Below are 13,578 nucleotides of genomic sequence, written 5' to 3'. Positions count from 1 at the left end.
TTTTTTTTTTTTTTTTTTTGTAAGATACACATAGAACTGCAGAGAAAGCTCAGGAGATTTAATTCCAGCTTCAACAACACTTGCCTGTATGGCGTTGTTACCCACAGATGTGGTTAAGGATATAAGACATAACCTCTCCCTGCTCCCGCTGCCTCTGTTTCCATGAAAGGGATCTCAAAAACAGACCAATAAACCTCCTGTGAGGCGATCTTAAAATTCATTAAACTATTTTAAGGAATGAAAGTTCTGACTATTAATAATTCAGTCTTATTACTGATCCATTTAAATACAGACACTGCAAAATCGCTCCGTATGCCTATTAAGTACAACCTCCCAAGCTAACAGTAGTTCRTTATTGTGACAGGTCTCCAGTCCAGGCTTACTAGTTGCTCCTGTTATGTGAATTAGGAGTCTTCCATCATCTCTAAGATAAGGACTAAAAATGCATGACTTTGGAACATCCTTACAGAGTACTCCTTATTCCTAATTTTCCTGTTTATCATTCATGACTGGTCTGTGGCAGTTTTCCTCAGGCTAAGCAGCTCCTCACTGTGTTCAGGCAGCCTGGCCTTTCCTCCAAATCTGTCTTCCACGGGGACATTGTCCAGCCAGGATTTCCATTTTAGGGGTGACCAAAAACACACAAATTAGATTTCTACAGTGGAGTTGAAATGAGAAATAGAGACATCAAGCCTGGTGGAAATGTGAAATGAAAATTCAGAGGGCTTTTTGCAAAAGAGTTGGYCGATTGGTCCCAACAGAAACAACCACTCTCAACAAGTGATAACTCCTGGTTACAAATTGGTAATTTCTATCAGTCCTACCTTTTATGATGGTATCTACCATATTTGCCAGATACCATGGATATGCACTTTCCAGCGTTTATTTCTTCATGGACTGGTTTGGGAGGGGGGCCTTGGGAGGTTTCAATGAAAGACTGAACATTTGTGTCATTACTAAGTCGCTTAGTTCACCTGCACTCAGCTGAGCATAAAGAGAAGACACGGGGAGCAGAAAGGGGAAATGGAGTGAAGGGAAATATGGTCCCTGCCTATGAATACACGAGCTAACATCCCGAAGTAACAGGGAGACTGATTATTTGCATTACCAGTGAAGAGCAAAATAAGACAGATCAGCCTTCACAAAGCCTAGAAATCATTGGAGAAGCAAGTCTGGCTGAAAAGGAGAGACATGCAAACTGAGCCTAGCGTAAAGTTCATGCCAGGCCACCCACATATAAAACACATTCTGAAAAGCATCAAATTGTTAAAATCACCYATGTTCTAAATATTTATAAAATAGGACTTCCTGAATACATTTTAAAAAGTCAGACTCTTTGATCTAATCATAGAAAGAATGATCAACCTCTCTCACACACACTCCAAGAAGAAAATGATAAAAAAAATAAATAAAATAAAATAAAGCAAACAGAAATGGYGTAAATGCATTGATATACAAATTCCCAGTTTATAATGTCACTCACACACTCACTTGGGGTAATGCATCTGTTCTGATCACTTTGATACCAGCAATTTGTAAACAAACTGGAAGGTTTGCTCGCTGATGAACAATAACATTGAATAGAGGTCGTCAGGAACAGCTTTACAAGGAAGGACTGCCAAAGCTAAAACCTATTTGTTGGGCTGAGTACGTACAAGAAAGGAGGAAGGCATTATAACATTGAACTACAATACTGAAGGGTAAAAAGCAAAGACCAAAAAGAGAGAGGAATTAATTAGTGTGGTGCCCAGAGGTATGGGAGGAGGGCTAATGAAGTGTAGTGGGACTGAATTAGGAAAAGCAAAATTTAGGCTGAGTATAATGGAAAAAAAAAAAAAAAACACCTTACTAATAATGAGATTTATTATTGTGGGAATTAGCCTCTCAGGTGAGCTGACAGAAACACCTGCGGAGGATGTAGGACCTGCCAATGCGGGCTGTGCAAAGGCGCTGGCACGTGACGAACACGCCACGCGCGCGCGGAGCCACGAGCGCTCGCACACCAAGGGGACATCGTGCCCCTGCTCCAGCCGGCGCTGCCCTCGCCAGCCCCGCTGCAGAGCCCGCCCTGCTCCGGCCCTTCACACGTGGGGAGGAGGATGGACGGAGGGACGGACGCTGCGCGAGCGGCCATGGSTGTCCCCATGTCGTGGCACCTGCCTGGCGGTTCTGCTCGGCCCAAGGCCAAAACTCACAGAGGTTTTGCAGGGAGCCCCCCGCAAACCACGACTGCAGCAACACAATGTGCCTCAGAACTGGCAGGTCCTTCACCCAACTGAATCACTGTTCTTTTTTCTGTTTTTTTTTTTTTTTTTTTTTTTTTTTGGAAGGGTTAAATGCTGCAGCTTTATCAGGAAATTTGAGGCTTTAAACTGGAAGCAATTTGTTCAATGGCTATTTTGACCATAGGACTTCCTAATCTCAGTTCCCATAAAGTCTGGCTCGGAGCCAGCCCAAATGGTTACTTTCAGCTGCACAGATATCTTCCACAGAGGAAATAAAAGGATTTTAAACCCCGGAGTCATTTCCTTTGGTTCTCGGCTCATTCAGAAAAAATGTCCTTTTGGTCAGTGATATCTCCAACTTAATTCCTGCAGCATGACTTTTTTTTTTTTTTAAAAAAAAAAAAAAAAAAAAAAAAAAAGGTCTTTGTGGGAAACTTTGTTTCTGCAGCTTTGGAGCTGTTCCCTGCACGCTCTGTGCCAGTGGTGTAAAATACCTCCTTTCCCTGCAGAATCTGGCAGAGGCCAGGGCCCACTCCTGCTCTGCATTAACTCTCAGGCTTCCAGAAACTTCTCGCTCCACTTTGCAGCCCCCTTTGAGGTTCAAATGAGGCAGCCATACAAACTACTCACAGCAGTAAAGGCGTGCAGGACTGAGCACCAAAACAATGCTGTAAATGCAGCAGAGTGGAGGGAACAGCTCTGACACAGAGGCTGGTGGCAACGACCAAACCCACTCYGAGCACGGCAGCCCGCAACACCGCCTCTACATCCTTACAGTGTCGGAGGAGGCTTTTTAAACCTCTCCTCATGCTACGGCCTGTGATATTTCTGACAAGCCATCCATAAAACTGAATCCTGAGGTGTGAGGCTTAGCGTGCATGGTAGATTTGTGCATCCCGTGATAGTCTGCTTGGGCATCCTCTGTCCTAAAATGAACCCTGAAGCTTCAGGAGGCACCAGAGCTGGCGTATGTTTACGGAGGAGATTGATATTAGTGGAATTCACGGCCTTGCTCAGCACAGTGCTGCAGCACATATCTGATGCTAAGTACGCACGTCCTAATATGACCCCGTTACTTTCACAAAATTCAGGAGAAGGAAGAATAAAGGACACAGAATACAGAAACACTAACGAGAGGAACCCAACTGTCAGCTGTAAATGTCAGTGCTGATCTAGCTGTTGATATTAARCCAGTCTTTCTAGGAATGATTATATCTAGTCCAAAATTATATTTTGAATTGTTATTTACACCTTATGACTTGCATAAGGTCTAGGTAAATGCTCACAACTGTTAATTCTTGCTTTATAATGATGCAAGGTATTGTACGAGATGCACTGATACTTCAACTTTGACTGAAGTACTTTAATACCCACGTACACAAACTGCTGATACCTCTATCACCAGCTCCTTGATACCACTGTTTGGTGGAGGGCAACTGAAAGCTGAAGGCCTTTCTCACCGTATCGCAGAGATCATCTTGAACAGCCCCAGACTAGCTCTGCAACCTGCAATGTGGAGCTCTGCTAGSGAGGAGATAAGCTGATCTCATTTCTGTTTTCTTGTCTGAAGGAATTTGGGAAGTGAGCTGATTAAAAAATAAAATAAATAAGTACACTTTTCTATACACCAATCCAAACATCCTTTGACTGAAATGCTTGCTTTGTTTAAACCCTATTTACCATGACAAAATAATGATGCAGAGACACTGATGCAGCCTATCAAATGAAAGGCGTATGAGAAGTGTACAGAACAGCAAGCGCTTCTGAGGTTAAACTGGAACAACACTGGAATTACAATGGCACTTCTTTCCTTTCCTCTTTCTTTTCCTTTCCTAGTTATATGCAAATTCAACCCAAATGTTGACTGGAAATTTTTGCCCTTTTTCATTCCACTTCTCCCTTCCAGGAATGCCAAGCCCAGGAGCAGAGTGTCAGTTAAAAGACCGTCTAAACCGAAATGAAATTTCTGGTTTCACTTAGTCCTGTTGGCAACATGTGCTTTCACTCTTCCCGAAAACACAGTGGGAGCATGAGGCTTTAAAATCCTAATCCGAAAATCCTATTTTGCTATGAGCCTTATTAATATGAAATGACTGAATGATAGCGTCCACATCCAGTGAAAATAACAGTGCAGCATTTCATTCCTGCTCCTCTGCCTTGTCCCCATTGCCCAAGAACAGCCAGCTCGCCTCGCTAGGCCTCTGGACATTCGCTGGACAAAAATGGTTTCGGAGTTATTTTCTTGTGCAAACTTGCCGGTGTTTCTTGGTCCTCACGCCGGCAAACCAAGTACAGACACAGGAGACTGGCCGCTAGTTTGTGTCCTTAGGGGAACAAAAGGAGGACAGGTCAAATACATTTTACCTACGGAGAAAGCACCTGAGGAACCACCCTATCAAACTCTCAGGGAGGAGAAATGAAGTGGGAGCTACCCAATTTATCCACGCCAAGGATCCTACCTGCACCTTCCCCACGGGAAAGGCACCTCTGTGTGAGCACAGAGCTGGAGAAGGTACCACAGTGTGGAAACACTGAGGTATTCGGGAACATGGTGAGAGGGTGACAGTGAGTACAGAACCGTAGCCCTACGATAGAATATAAAATGCATGATGCAGATGTCACAGGCCGTGCTCGGGGGGAAGGACTGCCYTCTATAAAGAGAACTAAGAATAAAAGCAAATGGTCAGAATAGGTATTACCACAGAGTGAGGGCTGTACTGCTGGCTGCCCAGCCAGGATGAGACCTGAACCGCAGCATGCAGAGGAAGATGCGGAAAGCAGAGCGCTCACACGGGGCCTTATTAACCGACACAGATTGGGCAAAACAGGATTTAATGCAAAGATCACATCTTTTTTGTTAGGTGCTGTTTCACAGAGCAGCTGCTTAGGAAGCCCAGAACAACAGATGCAACTCTTAATTTGAAATGGTCACAGAAGAGGTTATGAGACAAATTGACAAAAGTGAACAGGAGCAAATTGCCAGCAGCAGATGTTACTCACCCTCCCGGTCCTAAAAGCTCCAGGATGAAAGAGCTGACTGCACATGCTAATAAGCAGTGGGTAGCCTCCTTTTTTAAAAAATGAACTTTGCCTCTGAAGGCCCTGGAGTGGCCAATGTGATGACAGTGCTCTGAACAGAATCCAGGCGAGATCTGGGGACTTACTGGCCTGCAAGCCCCATGTCAAATTAGCAGAAATTACAGAAATAGAATAAAATTTATGGGTGTATAATATGCAGAAGGAATTAACCTGCCTTATGCATGTTTGTCTCACAAACCTAGTGGAGTTCTCTGAAAAGGTCAACAARGATAAAGGTGACCTGAGTAACGCAGCCTGCTTGGGTCTTCCAAAAGTGTTTGACAAGGTCCCCACAGAAGGTTTCTGAGGAAACCTCCTTGAAAGCAGACATGGCTAAGAGGAAAGTTCTTGGATAAACAACTGGTTAAAAGATAAAACCAGAGAGTGGAGGCCATGGTCGTTCCTACAACAGGACATCACCAAGGGACTTTGGCATGGACCCATGCCAGGTCCCACAGCGCACACCCCGCTTCTTGGGCAAGACAGGGGGCCACACAGCGAGGAGACTTGGTTGTTTGGGACAGGGAAGAGRGGGCCAGCTGGGAAAAACTGCAGAAGGACCTAATCAGACTAAGTGACAAGGTAACCAAGGGGCAGGAAAAAAATAARTGCAGGCAAATGTAGAGTCATGACATGAATAAAAAATCCTGTTTACTCATTTTAACTTGATGCATTGTCCCTATATATGTGGATGATATGTCTGTCCATAGGTATATCAGTTCAATATACAATCAAAAAAGCAATCTGAATTCTAGAAATCACTATGAAAAAAAAAGAATATGCTGCAGAAATATGAAATACTTGTCCATATTTCCCTGCCAGCCTCTTGTTCCTCATAACTTTTGAATCGACTGCCCTTTTTGAAACCAATTTGACAAAGGTAGTCATCTCAAAACAGTTCAAGACAGAATGCAGATCACCTGTGTTTTTAGACACCAAAGCACTGCAAAGAGCCACAAATGGAGGTTTATTGGTTCCACTGGTCTCCAAATCAGCTGTCCCACAGCACCCGCCCTCGCTCTTAGTGCAACAATCCTAATGTTTCCACCTGCAAAATCCACAGCATATCTACTTCCTCTTTCTTCCCTAATAACTATCAATACTAGCAATAAATCTGTTTCTTTTAAAAAGGAAAGAATGATGAGGATAATGTGCAACAAACAAACAGAAATTCAACCCTGGAATTGTGAGCACTGATGTGTCCTCAGTTTGAGGGTTTTATAAACGGCGGCTTCATCAATTATGTGCAATTTACCCTGCAATTTGCAGTGAGCTGAAGGGACTGACAGGAGCAACCCAGACACCTCGGGCAAASCAGGTTGCTCAGATTTTTTCTTGCTGTTTTACAATTAAAGGTTGACCACAAAACCCTTTACTTTCTGCAGAACACCAGGCTTGGTTGGTTAAATACGCAGGCAATTAACATAGAGATAACATGCATTTAAACAGGGGCCCCCCTGACCCCCATCTCCTGGCTGCAACCTGTGCTCCTAAAGCAGAGAGCTTAGCAAAAGTATTCAATTAATGAAAAGCCATGAAGGGCACCAGGTCCATTTTAATCCATTTGAAAATAAATGGTGTTTACTGCTCCATATTTAATAAGTTAATAAATAACAACCACATTAACACCACAAGCAACAAGGGCAGATGGTGGAAAGATTTTTATAGAGATCATGTTAAATATATATATGTGTGTGTGTGTGTGTCTATATATAATTTCTGGATCTTCTTCCTTTATGCAGAATCAAGCAGAGTAATCTATGAGCAATGACATGATTACAGCTTGTTTTCTGGTCAAGTTGAGTCCTGCCTTTCTTGCCTCTGCCCATGTCCTATGCCCACTGGGACACACTATGATTTCCCCAATATTKTCCCAATTCGGTCATCCCCAATATTCCTTAGTGCTTCTCCCCAACCCTATGATATCTTTAGTTGATCCCAGATTATTCCTGGCTCTGGCTATACCATAGCCAAGCAAGTATTGCTTTACTCTGGTTATATTAACCAGTGGAAAAAAATAGGTCCACCCTGCACTTCCCTCTGTGAGAGAGCTAAGGCACCACTCTCCGTAGCTGCCAGTTTTCCAGCACAACTTTATAATAATAAATAACTTTATCAACATAGTTATTTATGACACTTCTGGTCTTCTTTCACATTTCCTTGAAACGAGATGATATTTCAAAAAAAAAAAATGTATGTGAAGAAAAGATGGAAGACCTTGGAAGCTCTGAAATTATAAATTTTTCTAAATTGAGTCATTTGCGATTTTTWAAGTCAAATTTCGAATTTGGGGGTCCAGGAAACCATATATCACAGCACTGCCATCTAATGGAAGAAAACATCAGCCCGTCATTGGTCCTTGAGGACAATCCAGTCAAAACTATTTTGTCAAATAATAGTCACTTCTGCCACTCCTAACGTTCTCCTTCTTCTCTGATATTGAAAGTTAGTTTTTCTCAAAATATTTTGAGCTAAAAACCTCACTAAATACTATCCAAATGTAAGGGTATTCTTGGGAAATCTGAAGGAGGGAAGTTTTTGGTTTTGTTTTTGATCTTTTTTATTTTTGCAAATTTAGTGTTTACAAAGAAAAAAAAAAGTGTTTAACTTGATTCAAAGTCATAAGATTATTTATAGCACCCAAAATTAACTGTGGACACTGGCCCTTTTCAAAGCCCTGGGTAGCAACGTCCATAAGACAAGGCTGTCTTAATTACTTGTTGTAGAGGATGGTTGTTCCACACACAGCAGATTAGCATCTAGAGTTTTACTGCTGCCCAGCTACGATAGCCTGAATTGATGGGGTAATATTGACAGGTTCCTTGCCCTGCACTGGTGTGAGTGGGTTTCTGTTCGGAGCTGAGGGACTGCATCTGTCTTGCCAGAGGTTSTGATTCTCCTCCTGTGCCGTGCATCTATTTCTCCTCATCACGCGCCRCCGCGAGACACGCAGCCCTCCAACGCCCAGGAAGGCAGATTTAATAAAAATGATGGCATGGGCTATTACTGCTTTACTCGCACGGTGTATTATCCACCGGGAAGGAGAACATTTGCTTAACTCACTAGGGTGAAGCAGTTCTGCTGTTCTAAACTCAAGGCAAGGCCGGGTCTTTAGGAGGGCAAGAGGCGAACGAGGCCTGTTCTGGCTGCCAGCACAACGCAAAGCCAAGCCACACCACAACAAACAGATCTGATGCTGAACGGCTCCTCTCGAGTAACTGTGCTCAATAAGGGCCTCTCGATTGGATTTATTATCAAATTGTCACTCGCACGCGTGTGTTTGGCATAGACAGGATTCCCTAATAGAGTCTAATAGAGCAGACTTGAAGGGAACTGAGGAGCAGGAGCAAAATGTTCTCCTGTGGATCTACCAGAGGCATCTTCCGCAGCTCCGCTGTGCTGTGCTGAAGGCCTTGAGACCTGGTGAACCAACATCACAGCCGAGTGCGATCGCGACCGAGCAGACTTGAAGAAACCAGAGGCCAAACAGATTTACTGATACATTATGTTATATCAGGGCACCGGGGAAAAGGGTTCAAGGAAAGATCAAGTTCAAGGGAACTGATTCTGCGAGACAGGTGAAATAGCCACAGCACTGCAGCTGAGTTTTCAAAAAAGCTAATTATTAATCACTGTTCAAAGACAAAAATACCCTCCCTCTGTTCACTTCTGTGATATGAAATAGATGTTTGCAAGTCAGCTGAGACCACTAAGAGCCTGCTAACATTACCCAGTCCCAAAATGCACTTCAAATGGATGCCAAGCTATTGGCAAAGTCTTATACAGACCAATGAACCAAAACTTTAATCACTGTGTATAATTGGAAATTTTATTTTTTTTTACTTCTACTAAGGAAAAAAAATATCAAATCAGTTATTCGCCAGCAACAGGGGCCTGCAAATTTTGGAAGCAGTAAATTTAAGAACTCTGGAATAATCACAGATGAGATATGTCACAGAATACTTGAGCATCTTGGGTCTCTTTATAGAAAATATTTGCTAGGCCATGAGTTCATTTATGAAAAGATAATGACCCAGGAAATGCTTTCCTTAATTGCAATGAAGCTGTTTAAGAAAGTGTCTGGGGAACTAATTAGAACAGAGTTTCCTCTGTAGAGGACCTGGCTTTAAACTCGATAAGCAATTTTTAGCGAAGCCGAGGCCGGATGCGGCTTCCACGCAGCAAAGAGCATCCCCCGAGCGCCGAGTCCCGCAGGGCGCTCTCGCCATCGCCGGCGGCTCGGCACAGCCCAGCAAGCCCTTGGAGACCCAGCAAACCCTTCTTGCTTTGTGCACCTGCCCAGCTCCAAACCCATCACCTGCCAGGTCAAAAGGGCTGCTGCATATATATTTTTTTAAATATATTCACCCGTGCTTTTTAAATCAGGAAGCTGGTGCTTCTTTAAAATTCATTTTTGCAGAACAGCAGGATCGTTCATGAGCCTGCRGAGCAGCCGAGTTCCCATGGGGTGAGCTGGGGTGAGAACCTGCAGCACCATCACCTTCTCTCCAGGGAATATTTTAACCTCGTCGTTCCTCACGGCCAACTCCTTTCATTGTACTCGGCTGYACCCCTGCGACGTGCTTTTCCTAAAGACCTCGTGCCTCGTCTCACGTGGCTACATCACAATAGCTTTTAATTCAAAAGAAAAATACTTAGTTCCTGAGCAATTCCTGTAAGCAACACAGGAGTGGAAAGTCAAGACGTAGTAACTAGAAAACAAACTAAAAGAAAAATTACTTATTTTAAACAAACAACTTCATGATGTTCAAAGGCATTATGATTTTCTAAAGTTTTTCTGAAAGAAAATTGGCCTGACAAGTTTGCATTGTTTTTCTGACTTGAAATGTTGCAGAACATGACATCAGTCCTACCATACAGTAAGAAGGCCATTATTCAAAATATTCATAGCTGCAGCTTCCGAAACTGAATGACAGATAGCAAACGGGTTCTGCATTGGGGGTGAAATTAAAGCACGTGTTGACGTCCCTTTCCTTCCACGAGGACCTGGTGCTGCACCACCATGTGCTGTCCAGCAGCAGGACGGGACCTGCGACACGGTGCAAGACTTGACTTTCAAACTYGAGAGATTTGGGGTTATCGAGTGGTTTCCTCACCAGAAGGGGCACCAGAAGAGGCCTGATTTTCACCCTTTGATCAAGGCACCCAGGGCTGCATTAGCAGCGGCTGCTCCAGGTCATAGGAGAGACAGATGAAGGGTCGCACATAAAATTTGCAACTTCAGCCTCTATCCGGCTTCCACAAATCCCTCAGAGTCTGAAAACTGGCCAAATTAAAATATTCCCTATTGCTGCACTTTGAATAACTTGTGAACTATTCAGCTGCTGATGACGTAGAACTTTGGAATGGGTCAGGAATAAAAAGACAAAGCAAACAAACAAACAAAACCCATGCACAAAAAAAAAATCACATCTATTGTCTATGCCGGCATCGAAAATAGGATTGATTTATTTTTACATGAGGCTAGAGCTTCAAAATTAAATAAGACTGTTTTACAAATTATTTACTTTCCACGAGATCCATTTCCCCTTGAAGCCTGCTGTGCCTGCCCTCCTAGAGCGCACAGTTTACAGGCTGTGATCAGGCACAGACCTACTTGGCTCGAATCTTTTTCTCTCTCAAAAGGGCAATTCTGAGAATTGTAAATAGCAGAGCGCAGTTACTGCGTTTTGAGCTTATTTCCAATAAATAAATTTTTTTAACAAAATAGCTTTCCATGTAGCTGAGCCACTTTCTTATGATTTTACATGGAGTGGTTTCATGTTGATAGTCACTATCAAATTTTGCCATCTCAAATATCTTAGGAATAACAGCAATTAATTAAGGAATACAAAATAGAAATGAATGAATTTGTATGATCACAAATATACATTACTCCTCATAGAATGTGTGCCAAAAATTACTGATATTTGAAGTCTTAAAAGCTCAATATGCTCTCCAAGTCATATCTATTGCACTCCACAAAGTTTTGTTTAGCAGAGCAGATGCCTCCTGTTCATCAAGCTCATCTTCATTAGGACATGTGAGGATGCTGGTAAACTTAAGCAGATGAGTAGCACCAATGACTTAAAACACAAGGCAGGGTAAACTTCTTGTGGGAGATACAAAGCAGCACTTCATCATGCCAGTCCAATTATCTCCAACACTTGCAATAAGCCTCCAGTTATCCCGTTATCCCACTTTTGTTGCACAAATAAACTCTCAATTTATAAAATAGGTCACGGTAAGATTTAAGTCTTGGTCTAAAGACAGCCAGGCAAATGGAGAAATAAAATTGTATGCGATACGTGSTGGGTTAACAGAGATGACCTAATGYTTGTTTTTCAGTATATATATTTTTTTAAGCATAAAGCCACTGCAACTTTAAAGAAAGCTTATCTGCATCTTCAGTTATTGTATCTTAAAGTGAGCACATCATTGCTAACAACAGGTTTCTTGACAAGAAAAATGTCTTAATGAAATATTAACATTATAAACAGAGTCTCTACAGTTCCCCTCATCAGGTTAGGCACATTTCTCTCCTAAGGCAAACACTCCCAGCCAACAAATCAAGTCGCGCATGGTTTGAAAAATATACATAAAATGAAGAATATGCAGTTGAAGTGTTTGTCTCCTACACATTACTGTGATTCAGAGCTTTTATTTATTAAAAAAAAAATCCCACAGGTGGGATTTAAGACTTTTAGTCATTCTCCCCTTCCCATCTTCCCAGTTCCTAACAAAGTGCCCAAAATAACAGGAGCTCCTGATTAAACCGGGAAGTAAATCTGCCCGCGTGCAATGAAGTGCCTGCAAGGGCAGGTGCGGATGACAGCACTCAGGGGCTAAGGAAGGGGCCTGTGCACTTGGCAGGTTAACTGCTCCCTATTCCTCGGCTAGCAGCTATGGAAGCCGTCCATATGCTGCGCGCGGAGCAGCCTGGAGCAGCCGCGGGGAAAGGGCYGCGCCGGGAAGAGTCGGCATGGCCAGTTTCCCTGCTTCTTCTCAAGGGCTCTTTTATTTCATTTCCCCCACTTTTTAACTCAGCAAATCCAGTAGACCCTGAAGGGAAGCGCACACGGGGCTGAGGGAAGGAGGGGAGGGAGAGGAAAACGCCAAAGCAGCCAGAACTCTCCAACTCGTTCATTAGGGGTTTCTTTTTGTGTGTGTGTTTGAACATCTGAATGAATCGTGCCTGTTTTTCATTATTCTCCATATGTGATTGTTCCCGGCTTTGTTCAGTGATTTCTGGCCATTTTGTCGTGACCGGGCTCATTTGGTGTTATATATTGCTCCCTTACGGAGCGCGCGGTGCTGCTGCGATGCCTCGCTTAGCGTCCATGCCACCAACAAAGAACTGTCTCCAAACGAGAGGTCACCTCGAAAGGTTTCCCTCTCGTGAACCCTCTCGAAGCAGAGATGATTTCTTTAGACGCAACTGCTTAATTCAGAGCAGGGAAACTTCCTCATCTAACCCTACTCCTTAGCACYGTGAGCAGAGGGTCTCGCCTTCAGAAAATCTTTTTTGTTTTTGTTTGGGGAGTAAATGAAACCATTTCAGAACGCGTTCCTCATTTTTGACAGAGGAAACCTAAGCAGTAGCCCGCCTTAACAGATGTGCATATGGATGCACGCCTTGCTTGAAATCGTTTCTTTGCTTTATTTTTTATTTCTTTATTTTTGTTTCTTTGCATTTTACATTTTGAGAYTGACTAAATAGCTTGGGCAAAACACCAAAGATGCTGAAATGTGACTTGCAATCTCCAATTACACGAGAATTTCCTTATCCTCTGCTCAAATTTAATCCATTCTCCTGCACCCTGTGAACATCACAGGATGCTGYGCTCCTGCACCAGAAAATCTCATACTTCATGGAAGACGAGGGAGATCCGGAAGATGGGAAGGGAACACCGAAAATGTCTGCGTTCGGTTTGGTTTTGTTTTTTTAAGGCTGAAGGAATGTAGGTCCCCATGAATTGGAGCCACTTTAACGCAGTTCCAACTTCTGGAAAACATCTCAGAACAAATAGTCCCATAAATCCATTGAGAGACCCCGGCGGATACCTGGCGAGCGCTAACACCCGGTACGGATTTCCCAGGACAGCTCGTGCCAACCCTCCAGGCACGTCGCTCGTGCGCGGACAACGAAGGGCTCTGCACGTTGGGAAGGGAAAGGTCTTTTGGGAAGACCTTGGCTGTCCCTCACAGCACAAACAGGCGGCAGAAAGAGAAGCCAGCTCAAACGGCAGTGACGGGGGTGCCAGATTGACTGGCA

The 13,578-nt window shown here is 43.4% G+C and overlaps 1 protein-coding gene across 1 annotated transcript in view; it reads right to left on the bottom strand.

The window, feature by feature from the left end:
- Nucleotides 1-13,578, bottom strand: part of RBMS3 (RNA binding motif single stranded interacting protein 3) — a gene marked incomplete at its 5' end in the record, with an annotated part of 630,487 nt that overhangs the window by 269,506 nt on the left and 347,403 nt on the right. The gene's annotated exons all lie outside the window — the stretch shown is intronic.

The sequence above is a fragment of the Nothoprocta perdicaria genome, unplaced genomic scaffold (genome assembly GCF_003342845.1).
Source record: "Nothoprocta perdicaria isolate Ctin4 unplaced genomic scaffold, notPer1 scaffold_40, whole genome shotgun sequence".
Lineage (NCBI taxonomy): Eukaryota > Metazoa > Chordata > Aves > Tinamiformes > Tinamidae > Nothoprocta > Nothoprocta perdicaria.
Note: the sequence above shows the minus strand (reverse complement) of the source record. Positions and strands in the feature narration are given on the sequence as shown.